General features: G+C 37.7%; 1 long non-coding RNA gene across 2 annotated transcripts in view; it reads right to left on the bottom strand.

Annotated features, from left to right (window-relative positions):
- The window catches only part of LOC136287634 (uncharacterized), a 311,120-nt gene that overhangs the window by 144,096 nt on the left and 147,633 nt on the right, over window positions 1-19,391 (bottom strand). Inside the window, exon 4 of one of the 2 annotated variants that reach the window (XR_010720223.1) lies at window positions 3,178-3,240. The exons of the other annotated variant lie outside the window; for it this stretch is intronic. This is a non-coding gene — a long non-coding RNA (uncharacterized lncRNA). Of the gene's footprint in view, window positions 1-3,177; window positions 3,241-19,391 lie in introns of those variants that run through there. 2 annotated transcript variants of the gene reach the window in all.

Here is a 19,391-nt window from a genome sequence, read left to right as displayed (position 1 = left end):
AACTTTTCTCCCAAAATCTACCAATTTAAAACACAAACCAGAAAGATGTAGCCACTTGATATAAAGCAGCTACCACAAAGAGATGACAACTGAAGGAAGCAGTACTTCCAGCTCTGTGAAGATCCAAGTCTCATTACAACACCAAAACCCACTGGTATTTTTCAAAGATATAGGTCATAACATTTTGTAGAACACTTACCCTAAATCAATAAAACAAATAGAAAACTGGTGCTCTGTTATTGCTATTAATTTGGGGTTTTTTTTTCACGTAATTCAAATACCTTTTTTTTTTTTTTTAAACCCAAATGCAATTGGGAGACAATTTGAGAGTTTCACAAGGGAGGTAGGAAGGCCCCACGCTCCTGGAGAAAAGAGTAACAATGACCTCCAATGTCTTGGAAAGCAACAAAATTTAAAGAAATCACCTTTTCTTCACTTCCATTTGGGAGTGGGGGTGGGCTTTCGTTTGGGGTTTCCTTAGAACAATAATTCTGAATTCAGTTTCAGGATTTTGGGAGATTAATCCATTCACTCATTCCTTGAGATTACCTATACCACTGACTAGAATTCGGAATAATTACCTCTACTTCTCTGTATGATCCTCACTGTCTGTGGAAACCATCTCTAGTTTCTTTGTAAAATAAGTCTGTCTTATGCAACGTAATGAGTTTTTCTTCAAGATTCCTCCAGCCTTTCAACTCTTTTATTCTTACTACAAATTTAACTTGATTTCATTTAAATTTCATCTTAATTGAAATTTTCCCTTTCTGTAATTCCAGTTTCAGCATGGCTTTTCAGCTATTTATACCACCTCTGGACCACAGGCATTTCCAATATTTTTGCTCACATGTCAGGCTGATCTTGAAGCTGTCAAGACACCCTATATCACAGCACCCAAAGGAGGCTTATTCTGTTACAACATGCATGTGTAAATAACTGTAATTAGAATCAAAAGTAGATGTTTCTATACAGTGAAACAATGGTAATACACAGACACACATATTAGGACTGCTGTAGAATTATTTCACATGTGGTAGCAACTGATTTTTATTATGACCTTGGCTGTTTTGCCATATTTTAAAATACCCAATGGGCTTAGTGTATTTTTTATGCTAATAATCAAACAATTTTTATTTAAAGCTAACATTTTTCCTGTTTATTATGGTTAGAGGTCAAAAAGAGTCAGTGGTTGGCTTGGAGTGAATATTTTAATTCTCTTCTACCTTTTTAAGGGAAAACAATTTTAATGAGAAAGTTTAGGGGAAAATTTCTCTTCTGCAAAATAAGCAGAATCAGCATATTTTTTTAATATCTAGTATAGTAAACCCCCCAAGAAAGGGTTGTGCTGGAATGCCTGGACAGACCTCACTCACATCAAAGAACTCTTGGAATCTGCAGCGCTGTATGACTCCTAACACACGGCTCCTTGTGGAAAATTTGAGTCCCCAGTTTCTACCTACCATAAAAATAGATTGTGTTTGGCTCTGTGCACATGACCTGAACATTCTGTTTCTGGTCAATGTTGCTTTGGTAGCTGTGTTGGGGAAACAGGGGACAATGGCTGAAATTGCTCTAGCAGATCAGTGAAGGGTGGAGAGAGTGACAAGTAAGTGTCATCACATCACATCAATCACATCACATCATGTCATTGTCCCCAGCTGTGGTACCCAGTGCAGGAGAGATGTTGATAAATGGGAATACTCTCAGTGGAGGCCACCACCATGAAGGGGGCTGCAGCACTGGCCCTCTGAGGAGAGGCTGAAAACACTGAACATGGAGGTGACATAAATTATGTGTATTTGAGTGAATTTACTGAGTAAAGACAGAGGTCTTACCAGCTCAAGAAGTTTTCTACTTTTAAGCAATATGTAGCCCAGTAAATAGTACTATATGTACAAAAATTACATTTAAGACTGAAAGAACAGAAGGAGCAGGACAGAATCAACTGCACATTTCACGCTCATCTAGGAATTCATCGCTATTCGGAAAGCTAGCTTGAGAGAAATTAGCAGGTCCAGCTTTAGACCACTGAACTTGATATGAGTCTGATGATCTGAATGCACATGGAACAAGCCGTTATTAAAGATATAAGCAATGCAAAGTTCTTTGAGAATTTCATTAATTTACTGCCATCACCACAGTTTTCTAAGCTCAGAATCCAAAATACTATGTTGAACAGATAAAATCATGCATTTTCTATTTGGTTAGAAATCCTTGTGAGTGGTGAGGGATATTCTAATTATCTTCAACTGGAAAAATAAGTGGGCTTTTGAGGATACAGTGCCATCGTACTGTACTATCAGCTCTTCTATTGCTAGACAATTAGGCACTTGAAAAGTTTCAAGTGATCCAATGGGTTGAATATTCAGCAAAATGTCCTCTCATCATGTCTGATTATTTTCTTAATTGAAAAGCAACAAAGCAAAACAAAGAACTCAGCTTCTTCCTTTCCATCTGTCCTTATGGGGCCCATCTTCTCAATCTGACAGATTTCAATAATATTTCTATATTATTGAAAAATCAATAGGCCAGAGGCTGTTCAGATTCCTCATGGGATTCTCCACCAGCTGTACTGCTCTACAGCAATGAAAAGTTTGCCACATAGACTCCAGATTATGTTTCAGATATCTTAGCTGGAAGAGACTAAGCTTAATTACAGTTAGAACAGTCAGCATTTTAAATAGTATTGACTCAACTGCAGGTGTCTTTTTCATCCCAGACAAGCCACTTAAAGTTTACGTTGCAGGTATATAATCTGTAAAATTCCCCTAAGAAGTACATATATACAGCCTATCTACAGCACTGTCTACATTTTTAGCATTTACATTGCTACTTTCCTTTCTAAAAGCAGCATTATTTTACCACAGCTACATGCAAATAAAGAATAGACTCTGCATATCTTGATAATATACCCAGGGTACTTGGGATATGTATTCCTCTTATAACAAAAAACAATAAACATTTGGGCAAGTAGCTATCAAATAGGACTGGAATAAGGGGAAATACCACACCAAGAGCTATCTAGGAAGATTTGTAACATTTCCTTAGAGTAAAAAATATTATGCACTCATCAATTTATATAACATTTTGGCAACTTTAGTGTGGTTATAAAAGAACTGTTCTTTAGCAGACTGGCAACTCTGCTAACTGTCAAAAATACTAAAGGAAAAAGCATTACCGTTTAATGCTGCTTAGTCTGCTCAGATCAGCGACTGCGTGGGTGGTTCTTGGAATATGCATCTGTAAAAATATGGTTTGGATCAGTTGAGCTATAAGGAGATCAATTATATCCTCTTGTGGGTTTTCCACTTTTAATATTCATTCTTGCTCCTTAAAGTTCAGAAGTGCAGTACCTAAGAGCCTGATGAAATAAATTTCCTTGGTTAAGATGATTTCTCTCATGTACCTGCAAAGATGCTGCTGCTCAGTGAGGGGCAGATTCCAATGTCCCCTTCCACAGTGAATGGGATACAGTATCTGTAGCTCTCAATGTACTTCTTTTGGATTGTGGGAGTTTTTGAGATGAAAAAAAAATCATATCTTGGATTCAAAATATGTCCAAGTTGCAGAATCCTAGTGTGGAACCAGACTCTACAGCCCACCATATATTATAAAAAGCCATGTTGCTTGATCATACAGTTCTGGTTTAGCTGAAAATAGCTCAAAATGCTAAGCTGAGACAATGAGAAAGCTTTTGCTATGGATTAAAATTTGGTCTAAAGTGTTGGTTTTGGTTTGAGCCTAACTGTGATTCTCTAATATTTAGTTCATAAGTTGAATTAAACACCTAAACAAAACTCCAAACTGCCCCATAAGTTAGATAACTAATGTTCACACTAAATACAGAAATTTCAAAATATTCATAGCAGCCAAATAAGACCTGGGACATTAACAGTTTTATACTAAACTGTTAATTTTCAAATGAAGCACGGGGGATCAGATGTCTCCCATTCCCGGCCTTCCATTGTCCTCTCCCCACCCCCAAGAAAAGTAGCATTGTTTGGCCGCTCTACAATTTTCCATAAAATTCCTCCATCACTTCTTGCTCCTTTCTACTCTCCTTGTGTGATATTGCACTAAATTCCAATTTCAATTGGAATTTAATGCAATATCAATTTCAATTCCTCCACAGATCCCTCTCCCTTTGTCTTGTTAATTATTGTTATTGTTGCCTTACTGAAGACAATCTGGATTCTGACAGGTTGACAAGCAAAGCTGGCAAGACCCAAATAAAGCTAGTTAGTGCAAGAGGAAAGTTTTCTTCCTGTTTCTTGATGAAAAGCAGAAGGAAACACCACAGAAAGAGGAGCTATTCATGTAATTGGCCTAAAGGAGGTCCAGTCCAGTCCCTGCTCATGCTGAAACACACTCAGTGTCCAGTTAGCTTTCCATTTTCACATCCCACTTCTCTCTTCTTGCACTTAGGTTGAAAACACTGCATGCAAAGCATTGCTTGTGTGAAATTAGAAGGGATCCTGCTCTACAATTTTGAAAAAAAAATCCCTTGTGTACAGGGTCAGATCAGCTCTCACAGCTGGTCTGTCTTTTAAAGTTTATATTTACAGAGTAAAATTAGTACAAACTTTGCTTAGGACATTCACCTCTGCTTGCTAGAGGGAAGTATGTCTAGAACTGCATCATAGCAAAACGTCCAACATACTTTTGATAAGAATCTCTGCAACTGATAAAAAATAACTTTGCCTTTGAAATGCCCTTTGTAAACTCATCCAGAGGAGTACAAACACTTCTCAGTGGGGGATTTGAAATTAAACTATTTCTATCTAAATAGTTCAGAAATTAGTAAAAGCCACATGTGGAAATGTGAAATAATAATGTGGGAAGCTTTGAAGTCTGAATTCCAACTCTTTACTCATTTGAGAAAATGCAGACGCACATCCTAATTTTGTAGTTCAAGATCTATGTACCAGAGAAATACTCAAAATATGCAAACAAACTTAAGCTGTGAACTAGGAACTGTGTGCACATCTCTGTCATTTAGCTCTACCTTTGCAATTAAATAAATAAATAAATTAGTGGGGCATTAAATTAACCTCAGTTTCCACAATGCCAAAATTTCATTTGTTTTTATCCTCTACATTTAGTAAAACCTAACGGGTGATTGACAATGGGGTGGAGAGTGGAGAAACTGTACAGGATTATAATATGCCATTCAAAAACCAGTATGAGAAAATCTTATACAAGGACGGGACTTGGAGTCTCATGCAGGAAGTAAAGAAGCAAATTCTCTATTATGCTGAGAAGAAATGGGTTGTGATCTTACAAACCCAGCAACAGCAGGCAGTCTTGTTTCTATTTTATCACACCACCAAATATGAAATCTTTTTCACCACTTAATCACGGTAATTTTAGAGTGCCAAAACTGTAGAGTTTTACACTACTTTGCAACCAGTTCAAGTTCTCTAGGATCAAAACTTTCTAATACCTTCACAGGAATTTGTATAAGCTTGCGAATCATGAATAAACTAACAGAGTTATCCGCAAGCCATGGCAAGTCCATTAAGTTTTTGTGTACAGTTTGTTTTTCTTAGAACTGTAAGTCTTGAGAGTGCTGGTCTTTGTTTTGGAAAAAGCATTTCAAATAGTTCTCTCAAATGCTCAAATCCTGTTCTGCCTTGTCTAAGCTAAGCACAGGGTAGCAGTGATACATGGATTTAATTCAAACATTACAGTGTGTGCAAAAATCATGGAGAAGTGTGTCCAGTGCTGGAGAATGAATGAACCTGTCCAGAGGCAAGGCAGGGCTTGGAATGAGTATAATTAAAGGACAAATGTCTAACAGCCACAGCCATCCAGTTTGTGACTGAGCACCCAAGCCATTGCAGCCTGCTCTAAATTCTCAGGAGGTGAGGAACAGATAGATTCATTCTTGATCATTGTGAGCCGTTCTCCTGAAATGTTAATGGAACTCCGTTTTAACCTAATTCCTTTAAAACTGAAAACATCAACATCTTGTAGTAGTTTCATTGCTACATGCAGCTAATACCCACAAAATTATTACCACAGTCACCAGGTTTAGTGACAGAAACCTTTTTTTTAATGATCCACTTGTACTACGCGTCTGTTCATAGTAGTCTGAGCAGAATCACACTCTTCAGGGACTCCCCCACTGCAGTATCCTGTTTACACAATGTACTTTTAATCATTTTAGAAGTATACTGCACACATGATTCTTGACCATGAGATTTATAGTTTATAAACAACTTTAAACTGCATTTGCCCTTGACAAGGTCAAGAAGGGCACACAAACCATCAGCCACACCTTCAACTATAAAGTAGCTCAGATCTGTCATCCGTGTCAACGAATAAATAATAAAGATTGATGAAAGTAGCTCTTAAACTACTTTCGAAATGCATTCTATTTTCAGAATCACTAATGGCTGGCCATTAAGAAAGAAAACAAATGGATTTTTTTTTCTTTTTTTTAGAGTTGTGTATTCAGCTGAAATTTAGACTGCTTAATACTTTTTTCAAAGAACTGTGCTGGCACAATGGAACCAACATTGCCATGAAGAGAGTTGTTAGATGAAACTCGCTGAAAAGAATGCTGAAAAGTAGTTATAGGAAACAGGGCCATTAATTTATGGTTTTAGAATATTTTTGGCTTCCTATTTGTCCCTTATCCTCATGCACATGTGAGGAAAAAGCTATCTCACTATGAAACTCTCCCCTCTCTGTCCTTCAAGTAAAATTTAAACTTCACTGTGGGTTGGAAAACACACAGAAATCAGTAGCAGCTAACTAGTAAAGCATGTTCCCAATTCCCAGGCCTAGACAGGACGTGGAGAAGACTTGGGGTAGAAAGTTTGCATTATTGCCAGACCGCTCTATATAAACTATTTAAACCTCAGAGAAGATTTATCCTTCAATGCTCCAGGCATGCTCTTGCCTATGAATTCAGATTACCAGATGGTACAATTACCACAAACTTCAGCCGTGCACCTTGAACACGGTTTTTCAAGGGCTGCAATGAGTCAAAATACCATTAAGCAACACATCTTTATCCATGAAAATCACTGTGTGAAAAAATTATGGGTACAGGTTGGTTTTATATGTAATGTTCAGGAGTAAACAAGTGTAAATCAGGCTGGAATTCAGCTTCATGTGCAGCAACATTGTTAATAAATATGCCCAGTCAAGTTAGGACACAACATTGTAATATCTGTTATACAACTGGTAATGTGAAATGGGTCTTTTCCACTAAGAGCAAAATCTATGCCTTTGTGACTTGTATTACAGTGAAGCTGAGCAACAAGGGAAGAAAAAAAAGGAGTGAAAAATCCTGATTGCCCCTTAGAGTCCTGGACTAGAATATAAATTATGGTCATGAAGTACACAACCTGGTTAGCAGATTGGAGAAATGTGGGCCAGGATATGTTTAATGTGAATGGATCCTGCAGGCAATGCTGTTGAATTCTATCAAATCTCTATAGGATCTTTACATATGTAAAATTTTAAGAAGCTTAAATAAAATTTGAATAAAGCTCACTGGTTTTCTCACAGAATGACAAAAGACATTAATGACCACCAAATTCTGACTTCCCCATGCCTGCAAAAGCTCGAAGTTACTCCAAATTTTCAGTACATTATCTACATATCTTTAAACCTAGGTAAACTAGCCCCTCCTGGTACCTTCTTAGCAATGACTGAACCGCTTTTGCTAAACATTTTCCAAAACAATTAAGCCTAAAGGAGAAAATATAAGCTGAAATATAAGCTTTCAGCAATATTATTAGCAAGTGAAGATAGACTATTATAAATATTAGAGAACTTTAATACATTTATTTCTACATATGCTATCTGTACATCAAGTTAACTTAGATACTCTCAAGAGAATTTGAAGAAGGCGTAGTGCAACGAGATTCTTTTAATTGCTCAGGGGAAGATCTGTTTATGGAACAGAACACATCAATCACCACATTTTGTTATGGCTTTCTGTGCACAATAACAAATACCAGATCTCTATCAGATCTAGACCAGGTTCAGAGCCAGGACCTGGAACAGATCTGGGGAGTCCTGTGAGCAGTTCTTCCCTGCTTTGCCTTAGATGAAAATCTGGTAAAGCAGTTCAACCCAGAGGATCTACATTCATTAGTGTCAAACAAAGAGTGCCATTGAAACTGCTTTCACTACAGTTGCAACACTATAGTATCTCATCTGCTACTTATCAGGGAAGAGTGTTACTATATGACACATATTATTTTCCCATGTTATTTCTAGGAGAGTAGATAGGCAGCTTTCTATAGAACAGATATTTTTCTTTTACCTTTCTCTTATTTCTATAATCATCATAAGTATCATAATCCATGTAAGACCTACATAACTCATTAATTTTAGAAGATCATCTTATATACTGCTATCAGTCTATGAACTGCAGCACACGCACACCACTAACACATAAAGGGAAATAGCCTAAATTTTAATTTCAGGAGTCTCTTGGAGCACCAGGTGGATGTAACATCAGATTGTAATTCTAGCTAGTGGCATTCAGCTACATTTTCTAGTAATCTTGAGGCCCATTTGTCACTTGACTCTTCCACAAGTCTTTGTATATATATATATAGATAGATAGAGTACCTCTGTGTGCTTACATATATTCATCCCTGTGTAAAAATAGTCATGACTTAATATTAACATGATTCATATCAGTCCTTGAAATGTCACAAGCAAGGTTGCAGGTATATTTCCAGCTCTGTTATCTTCTATCGTACAGATACAATGACAACAATTCCTTCATAAGAAAAGCACTGAGCTAAAAAAACCCTCCTGTGAGCCAGCAGCTGAACTGCATTGGGTCAGCTAGCACAGGAGTATTCCTATGAAATCCGGCAAACAACAGCAACAAATAAATTCACTGACATTTTTGCACAGCTTATATTAAGATGGTTCATTATTCCTATAAAAGCCATACAAACCTACTTTGGAAATAAGTCACATCATATATGTCATTTGAATAATTCACCTAAGGAAATGGGGCAAATCATGTCAAAATTACACTGAAATTTTGTAAACAACACACTATAAACATACTTCAGCAATCCATCACTTGGAACCTGAAGAAAATTTCAGTCAGGCTGAAAACTTCAGTGATTTTGAGGAATTCATATCTGAGTTCAAATATTCTGCCATGGATCAGAAAGTATTTTTTATTATTGCTAATAAGAGTTTTCTGTGAATGTGTTTTGAAAGAGAAGTCCTTATTCACTCCTATAGACGCATAAGTTTGGTTTGAATATTGAGCTTAAAAGCCTAAAATTAAGATAGCACTTTACTACACCAGATGGTGGAAAGCATTCATTCCTAACTGCAGGTCCTAAAGCACAAGAGGGAGAAGTTGTGAGGGGAAAATATCAAGTGGTATTTTCTGTATGCACTACAGAGGTCCAACAAAGAACTAATCTGTTCAGGAAAGGAAGTTCCCTCTGGCTGCAATAGAGTTAATTCCCCAAGGACAAAGTGGAGAATCATTACAGGTTTACAGGGGCAATTCCTAGCCCAATATTAAAAAACAGAACAAAGAACTCCCAGGTAAGTACTAGAGTGGGATACAAACAGAAACATGATTAACAAAATATTCCAAAAGCAACAAATCATTTGTGTTCCACAAAGTAAATTCACTTGTTAGCCACTATGAAAAGCTTGAGCTATGCTACCCATGTTATTACAGCTTTTTACCCCTCACTTCTCCCTGCCTCAGCCTGTGCAGGTTTCCTCCAGAGACATCTCACCACACTGACTGTGCTTCCTCTCGTGCCAGGAACAGACAGAGGTGAAATAAATGTTCACCTAGGGATACCTCTCAGTTAACAATTAGTTTTGAGACTGATGAATTCAGTTTTCAATGAAAGCTCCTACTGACAAATATAGATACCAAAAGGGAGCTATGGCAGGAATACAAGCGTAGAGATTACCAGAACAGAGAAAAAAAGGTAAATACCCTGTTATATATTTTCAAGTTGTGCTTCTACTGAATTTGATACTTCTGACACTGGTAAAATACTGAATTTATCTAACAGGCTGTAATTATACTTTTTGTGTTTGTTTAGTCATTTCTTTAATATGCAATGGTATGGAGTGTGAACAAGCCAGCCTTTGCAAATGCATTTAATTTCTACATGAAAAAAACAGGCTTCTTTCTGATGACAGGAACATTCCTTTCCCCCACCCACCAGTTTGATTTATTACTCCTACTTAAATGTCAGCATTCAGTTGTTTCACCTGGCTTCTTTTTTTAGCTATGTAGCAAACTGAAATCAGTCTCTTGTCAAATTGCACATCTTGGTACAGCTGGGCCAGAATTTTACTACAGGTGGGAAGTTATTTATGCGATTACGGACATTTTAACCATCTACACAGATTGTTTTTTTTCCAAGAAATCAATGAAATTATCTATATGGAGGGAAAATAAAGCATAAAACTTTTTTACACAAGAAAAAGAAAATTATATTCTGTCTATGACTGCGTCTCTGTTCTTTGGAGAAATAAGGCTACAAGCACCACATTTGGCATACCCAAGGGACAACACTCAAAGCAATTGACAACTTACTGCCTTGAGAATCCAAATGACTGCACACTTGTGATTTAAAATGGATGAATTCCCAACAGGGGAAACATGGGAAACTATTTTGTGACAACAAAGAAAGGACTGTATTCATATACACACCTCAGATCAGATATGCAAATGTATTCCCATGAAGTTATGCTAGATAAAGAACAATTTCCCCCTCTCCCTCTATCAATATATAGAGATATGACTAAAATTTGAAATAGCAGATTTTTAAAACTGGTCTGACAGAAACTAAATAGGGCTCCTTTGTTTGTTCTCCTGTGAAGCCACATAGTCACAGGGATGGTAGGTGCTGGGCCAACCACACACAAACACAACTTCCTCTCCTTCTCCCACAAACATCCTTTCACCACCTCTGCATTGATCTGACCACAAAGGTAAAGATGTCACATTTTCAGGTCTGTGCCTGGGGAAATATCACCAGCAAAATCCACAGAAGTTGGTCTGAGCAACTTTGAACTGTAGGTCACCAAAAGCAGGCTTTACCCTGCACCCATGAGGGCCCAGCTGTTCCACCACACACTCGGTGCTAATGTCAAGTTACTTTTGAAGAGAGAGAAAAAGAATATCTGGCTTCCCTCCCAGCTTTTAAGTCCCAAAAATGAGCAAACAGCCACATAGAAAGAAAACAAACACAACTGTACCTGAAATAACAATAAATTGCCTCAGTACAATTAACAATTTTTAAAAAGGTATACATTTCATAAAATCAGAAAATTCACAACAATTTTTACTTGAGACAAGAGATTATCATTTTAAAACATTTTTTTCACCGAATCACAGAATTGGCAAGGTTGGAAGGGACCACAGTGGGTCCTCTGGTCCAACCTCCCCTGCTCAAGCAGGGTCATCCCAGAGCACATGGCACAGGACTTTTTTCCAGATGGTTCTTGAACATCCCCAATGAGGGAGACTCCACAAGACCTCTGGACAATCTGTTTCAATGTTCAGTTATTGCATAGTAAAGAAGTTCTTCTTCATGTTCCGGTGGAACTTTCTTGGCATCAGTTTCTGCCCATTGCCTCATGTCCTGTTACTCAGCACCACTGAGCAGAGCCCAGCTCCATCCTCTGACACCTCCCTTCAGACACTGACAGACATTGACGAGGTCCCCTCTCAGTCCTGTCTCCTCGAGGCTGAACAGGCCCAGCTCCCTCAGCCTTTCCTAAGAGAGACACCCCAGTCCCTTAATTATCTCTGTAGCCCTCCACTTGACCTGATCCAGGAGCTCCATGTCTCCCTTGTATTGAGGATCCCAGAAGCGAGCACAGGACTACAGGTGAGGCTTCACCAGGGCTCCATAGAGGGGCAGAATCACCTCCTCAGTCTTTCATGCATGTCCTCTCTTCACAAAAAACAACAGACTACTCAAAAATAAATTGGTTATAATCCTCTCCTAAAATTCTAGATAAAACTCAACACTGGCTTTCAGTAACTGTTGAAGCCCTCTGCAGCCCTTCCTCAAGATCAAAAAGTAGAAACTTCTAATTTTAAAAAAGGATAACAGTATTTTAAAAGCTTCTGGCACAGTTGAACTAGGAAGTGTTAAAAAATCCTTTATTTAATATGTGTTGTGCTTTCAATTAGAAAAAAATTGCATTCAGACCAGTGATCACACTTAAAAATGTTGGAGATTCATTTATGCATTAGTAAAAAAAATTATTTTTAAACGGCTAAAATAACCTTTATTTCCAACGAGAGCTGTACCATTTGCTCAGTTACCAGATCTGCGACAAATGAGCTGTCACAAAAATGCATAATAGATGATCTGCCTCACTGAGCATTTTCCTTTCATTTGAGAGGGTGCCTAAATAAATGTTGTATTCTGCTAAGTGCAGGACCTGCACAGTGTCAAAGTCATGGCTGCAGTGGGCTCCTGCTGGAGACACTCCAAACCCATGGCTCCTCTTCCTCTATCAGTGTTCAGAGTACTTGCTCTATTAATCATGACAACCTTTCATGAACTGGAATTACCCAAGCACCCGATGCAAAAGCTCTGTTGGATCATCATAGCTGAAGGAGGAATCTCCCCAATTCCAACAGGCTTGCTACCATCAGAATTGCTCCCAAAGTGGTCACCTTTGGTGGTGAAGCTTAAATACCATCACATGTGCAACTTTTTACCATCCTATTAACACAATTGTTCCCACTTGAGCAAGTGCAGGAAACAAAGAGAACAAATATGAGAATAATTACTCAATAGCTGGTATGCTACTGCATTCAGCTTTTCAAGTAAATCACTGTGGATCAGCAGCCAATGCTGAAGCTCAGCTGTTCTGTAGCTGGAGACACCAATCATCTGCAAAAGGGATGGCCGCAGGAAGCAGAGAGATCAACTTTTCATTCACAGTCCCCTACAACAGCAGAAGGGAATGGTGGCTGACAAATGGTTACTTTCCCATGGATCAGCTAGGAGAAGGGGAATTCTCCTTCGTGCATTTCTCAGCTGGGCAAGCTTCAAAGAGCATGCCTCGCAGAATACAACACCAGAACTGAACCAGAACGCAGATCTTCTGGTTGCATCTAGTCAAAATACAGCATTCAGTCAGAGCAACTAATAACTCTGAGGGCTAAATTTAAGCAGGTAACAAGACAGAGCCCATAAACTAATGAGTACACATGCCAGTCTGTACTTATGTTAGCAAATTTGCATGTGCAAAAGGACAGCACTGTGCATTTACCAATTATGTCCACACATGACTCTCTTTGGCTCCTTTTGAAAAGATACCTATATTTCTCACGATAAATCCTGGCCAAAGGCCTAGGCCAGTTCAAACTGCCTTAGCCAGAAACTGTGGACAGAAAATACTTTCCAGGTGGTACTCAGCTCCTTGCAGAATCAAGCCCCAAAACAGGGAGTTCTTGTTGGAGTTTCTACAGTGAAGCTACTGATGGTTATGATGATCAAATAAGCAGTGCAGCTCATAGGCTTGTTCACAAGCTTAAAGGAAAAGCACAGTAACTTCAAACTTGCACAGAATAGCAGCTTATTTAGCTTTCAGTAAATGAAGTGTTCTATCTAATAGATTTTTTTTCCTCCTCTGATGGGTAAATGTTTCCCCTATTACTAATGTGTGAAATGATCTAGAGTATTAGTGTTTGCATTATGCAGTTACAAGCACAGACCTTGGAAAAATGATGGCTTCTGGCAAAATTTTCTGGAGAAAAAAATGTCCAGATAGAGATTTGACTTAAGGCATTACTGTTCAATGAGTGACTTGGGTAAGATCTTATTTCCACTTTTGCCTTGCAAGAAAATAGTCAATGACTAGTAAATGAGTTGGAAATTATTACTATAATTACCACGTCTTCAAAGCAGCCATTGGAAATTATGCATGCGGCAACAAACTAATGAAGTTCCAGTTGCACAAAAACAAAAGGTCACAACGACATGAGAGAAGCCACAGTAGAAGCTGTTTTAAGAACTTTTCCCATATTGAAGGCAGACTCTGAAGAAGATAGTGACAATGCCATCTTGCCCTGCATAGTTTTATTGTCTTGACAGGGAGTCTCCCAGTAATGAATGCCTGGTGCTGTCAGCACACACTGAGGCATTTGGAAGTCCTTGCAGAAAAAAAGAGAAAACAGAAGGCATGGGGAGGGGAGATTTTAGGACGAATCTGGAAAGGTGCAGCCAAAGTATATTGGCGGCATGAGGAGAGATTTGTTTGGTCAAATCTCATTTATTGTGTAAATAATCACACGCCAGCATGCACTGTACAGTTCAGCATACATTCTTCTCAAATGATACAATGTCAGTGCTGCACTTTAGCTGTTCTCTAAAAAGAAAGGTATTCCTGTGGGTCTCTCAAGAGTACTTCAGTCAAAATGTTCCCCACCTTCAAATTCTCTGCTTTTGCACACTAAGGCAAAAACATCTTTATACAGATTCTCCCTGTTTACTTTTTTATGAAAAACTGCATCAAACCAATATTAAAACTTTTAAGTGCATTCTTTTCAAATAAACAGCTAAAAAGAAAAAATAGTTAGAAAAACAGCACAAGCATATTGTGTACAGGTTTTACACAAGCGCCCACGCACATATTTCTGCCATGACACCCACTTCTACACATCATTCCTAATTTGCAATGTTCTTGTTGCTGTGCCTGATCCAAATCCCCCTGCAATGTATGTACGTTTTTCAGCTGGTTTCAGATTGCCTGGGATTCAGTCGAGGCATTTGGGCTATAAAGAGCATATCAGGAATGCTGGCTCAGAAGAGGGAGGAGGATGTGAGTAGTACTTTCACAATGCTGATAAACAGCCAAGAGTACAAATGAGAGCTAAAATTTCAAGTTGTATTGATGAGAAAGCAAAGAACGGTTTTTCTGACTTGACTATGACAAAATGATAGCTGGCACAAATTAGCCCTTAAAGCCTTCTGGGAATAGAAGTCCTTGCCTATTAAAGATCCTGTTCATTTCATTATTTTAGATTTCTTTTTGGTTTGTTCTTTTTCGTTTTTTGTTGGTGTCTTTTGTTTGTTTGCATGTTAGTTTTTTAATCATCCCAAAATCTATTCTATCATTCCTGACAGGTTATTGCTCAGGCTGTGGGATGAATCCCATTGAAAAACACTGAAATTCTTAAATTAAGCTTCTTGGGTACTAAGTAGTAACTTACTCAAAATGTTCATTTAATGGGCGCTACCCATTGGCTCTTTATGCCTTACAGTGAATATCTAATTAATATCCTTTCTTAAATCACCATCATTAGCAGTTAATGACAATGGACTAACAGAATTTATCACCCTCCCCATCTTCTGCTTTGAGCATGGAAAAACAACAAAAAAAAATTATATCACCTCCAGCTTTTTCAAGAAATATGGAGGATGCAAGGGAAGTCTGTATAATGTTTTTATTTTACCTCTTAATCTCTAATATTTGTTGTAGTGAAAAAAACACCAGGTGTGATTTTGCGTCTTTCTCTTACACCTTTAGTAATTTATTCCTGTGATCTGAGTATATTCATGGAGCTAGTCAGTCCATGAAAGCGATCCTCTTGCATGAGGCTCAAATGATAGAGCATGTACAGCCAGCTCCCCTGTAACAGATAGTGTGCCATTTGCTAACTGCATTTCAAGTCTGCAGCAGTGCTGTCTATAATCTTCTTTAAAATATCTCAGGGGGTGCTTCTACAGGCTTGGAAAGATAAGGGGAAAATATTTCTTCCTTTGGAAGTAACACTGCATGTAACTTTCTTTTATGGCCAGGCATGGGGCAAGACAAGGTATACATGATGCAGTGGATGTTTACAAAATTAACATCACCACTCAAATCTCTGTGATGTCTAGGGCTGTGAAAACTTCCAAGTTTTCTTAAAAGCACTTCATATTCGAAATGAAGAAACTGTTCTGGAAAAAAAAAACCACAAACCAACAACAACAACAACAACAAAAAACAGACTTCTGTAGACAAAATTATACTATCTAAGTAATGCCAGAATTATTCATTTGCAAATACGAATATTTAGAAAAGTGAAATGTGAACAGAACCCAAGTAGCATACTTTCATTAAATTTTGTAAATAGGACAGCAGGAACTCTTTCCAGACATCTCCCCTCCCCACTCCAAAACCAAGCAAAACCACAAGAGAAATCAAAACCTAGAACATCCTTTCTAAGCTATTTAATAATTTCACCACGTTTCATTTTATAAAAAGATTTAGAGAATACAATTAAATTACTTAGTAAAATTTAGAAAGTAATCAGGAGAAAAACTCACAGGACTGTCTCAAAAACTACTGTCTGTTTATTTAGGACAAAGCAGCTCTCACAGCAGAGAGTAACAGAATGATCCACAAATGAATGTTGACACTGTATGTTTTCCAAGAAGGTTTCTTCCCCCCCAGTGAATGCAAAGACACCCAAGAAGGCAAATCTCATAAAAATATCCAACAATACCTAACATATTCCTTTTCCTTCTTGCTATTTTATAAAGCAAAATAGACTAGATCTGACATGTAGATTCTCAATCCCTCCTACTACCAGCAGACTCTACAAGTAATATTCAAATGGAGACGGCTTTGAATTGAGCCTTCCTATGTCCCAGCCTGCTGCCCTGCAGCAAGAGATCCCTTACCCTGAAAAGCTTTACCGGGAGAACAAGTCCTCCTCTCTCCTCCCCTCTCCCCCCCACCATTTTCTGTGTTTGACTGCTAAGGGTCCTTTAGCCTCAAACAAGTCAAAAGAGAAGAGTTTCATGACTGTAATATTATTATTGTAAAAGCAATTCAAGCATGCTTCACTTTCACTCAGTCTCATTGAAAGCTACAGGCTATATTTTACATCACTTTTTTCATAAAATGGCAGAATTGAAAGTTGTCTGTAGACCACACTATGAGTTTTAACTCTGTTTTTCTCATCTTGGCTTGGTTAAGAAGCATTCACACATCTCTAACTCCATTAACTACATGGCTGCTAAAGAAGTAGGATTTTGGGTTCATGTTAGAACAGATATATTTCAGTTTTCCTTTACTCCAAAGAAGCTAAACACTGCCAGCACCTTACAGCCATATTGGGCAATACTGTAATTTGGACTGTTATCTTTCACTGAGAAAATATTCCACATTTTATGACACTGTCCATTAAAAGCTTTCTAGAACACTACTATGGTATTTAAGAGACATGAAACATTTTGATAAGCAACAGTCACTGCTGTTGAGTAACTATGTAGGGAAAACATTAAAGTTTATCTAGCATTCAAAGAACAAAAACTTCAGGGCTGATAGTTTTACCTCAATAGGGTAAAAAGAGGTATCTTAAAGAATTTCTTATGGGCACAAGCTACGAGCATAGATGCCAAAGCTGACTCTCAGATAACCTTATATTTAACCGGAAATTTAAGAAAATCATTAACAAGTGATGATATTATAACAGATGATCACTTTGGTTGAGAATGCCAGAGATTTTACAGCCTATTTAAAATCTAGATGGGAAATGTGTCAAAGTGATTTTGCTCAATCTAATCACGAGATAAGCTGCAGAGGGCTGACCTCCTATGTCTTGCATCTAGTAGTACACACTACATGGGAAAGGAATAGGAGTAGGATTCCTCATCTCCTGTAGCCTGAAGTTGTGGCTGCAGTGGTTCTGTATTGTTCTACACGATACAAAAGCTTTCATTTCCATATTCCAGCTTCCATAAATAAATTATGCTTCTGTACATAAGATGTTTTAACTTATACCACAGAGTCATAACTTCAGGTACATTAAAATGAGATTTGCAGTTTTTCAGCTGAGGATTGATTAATAAATACCTTCTGATTACAACTTTCTGGTAAAACATAAACCAAACAAAACCACAAGAAAACCCTGCAAGATATTCTTCTCTAAAAATCTGGTAATTCTACATAAGCATTTTTTTTTTTAATGTAGCTGAGGGAAAAAACAAGGAAAACAAACTGGCATGAAATGGGGAAGATGTGTATCTACTGTTTCAGCATACTTTATTTATGAAGTGTTTATAGGTCAGGTCAGCTCAGAGGTGCACATAAAGATCAGTGTGAAACATGCAGAGGCATCTATTTTTAAAGCTGTCGGGGAACACAAATATCTTGAATGTTTCCATCTGGAATTGTTTTTAGAAATGCCATTTAGAGGGGCAATGCAGAAACCTGCTGCCAAAGAATAAACAGCATCTTTATGTAAGGCAATTGATTCTTCAAATACAGTTCAATCTGTGAATACCTGGTAAACAAATGGGGTGACTGCCAGCATAAATATTTATTTGGGAACAGAGGCAGTTTCAAAACAAGCAAAAGTTTGTCCCAAGCAATTGGTGCACAGACCCTGTAGAGAAGAATCATGAATGGCTCTAAGAGAATGTCTCTCAGAGTTCTGCATGAGAATTCCAAATATACAGAAACATTTAAAAGACTTTAGTGTTATTAACAGTTCAGTGAATTGATCATCATGATTTTTTTAATTCCTCCAATGACAGTTGGTAAAAGTTGTTACTAAAGCAAATAAAGCCCAGAAAGCCATTTGATCTGCATTACTTATACTAGAAGACTCACCAAATGAGACTAGTACTATATAGAGAGAATGCAAATGTTAGTTACCAACTAGCAGCTACAGCCATTTCACATTTTACAACTCCTAATTTTTGTTAAAAGCTTTTTTTTTTCTAAAAGAGGAAGATCTAAGGAAATAATTAATTATTTGTTGTTTATGGGACAACTTTAGAATGAGTTAGTTTTGCTAGAAAAATATTGCCATAATTTTGAAATTGTAAATCCAAGAAAAAACATAAGGATGGTTCTTTCTCCGTTTATTCAAGCACAAGTAAATTGCTTTGATTACAGGTAATAAATTCAATTATGGGAAATAACATACAAAAAATGATAAAATGTAGCCTTCTGAAAGGAAATAAGCTGGACTGTGAATGTGGATTTTTTTTTTCCCCATATGGCCCGTTCTGGACCAACTGACAAGTGAAATAAGATGCACTCTGACTTTGAAATAGCAGGGACCTCTCACCCTGAGTGTTGCTGAAACTACCTTTTACCTAATGCACTAGAAATCATGTGCTTTCAAAACTGAAATGTTCAACTGGACAATATTTAGTACCTGTGGTCACAGCAAACTGACTGACAGCAGTGATATCCATTGTACCACTGGATACTCACATCTGGTAAGAGGTTATGCCAAGACACAAAGGCCTCTCATTAAAGAGCTTGATACTGGGAGGTGCTGAGTCCACTGAGAGTGCAGAGCATGTTGTGCTGTTAAAGCTGAGATCAAAACCTGTAATTTTTGATTCTGAAATTACTTCTGAATCTTTAGAACACAAAACTTGCTGAGAAAC

The sequence above is a fragment of the Chamaea fasciata genome, unplaced genomic scaffold, assembly GCF_029207755.1.
Source record: "Chamaea fasciata isolate MVZ Bird 193981 ecotype frontalis unplaced genomic scaffold, bChaFas1.0.hap1 SCAF_3, whole genome shotgun sequence".
NCBI classification, from domain to species: Eukaryota; Metazoa; Chordata; class Aves; order Passeriformes; family Sylviidae; genus Chamaea; species Chamaea fasciata.
Note: the sequence above shows the minus strand (reverse complement) of the source record. Positions and strands in the feature narration are given on the sequence as shown.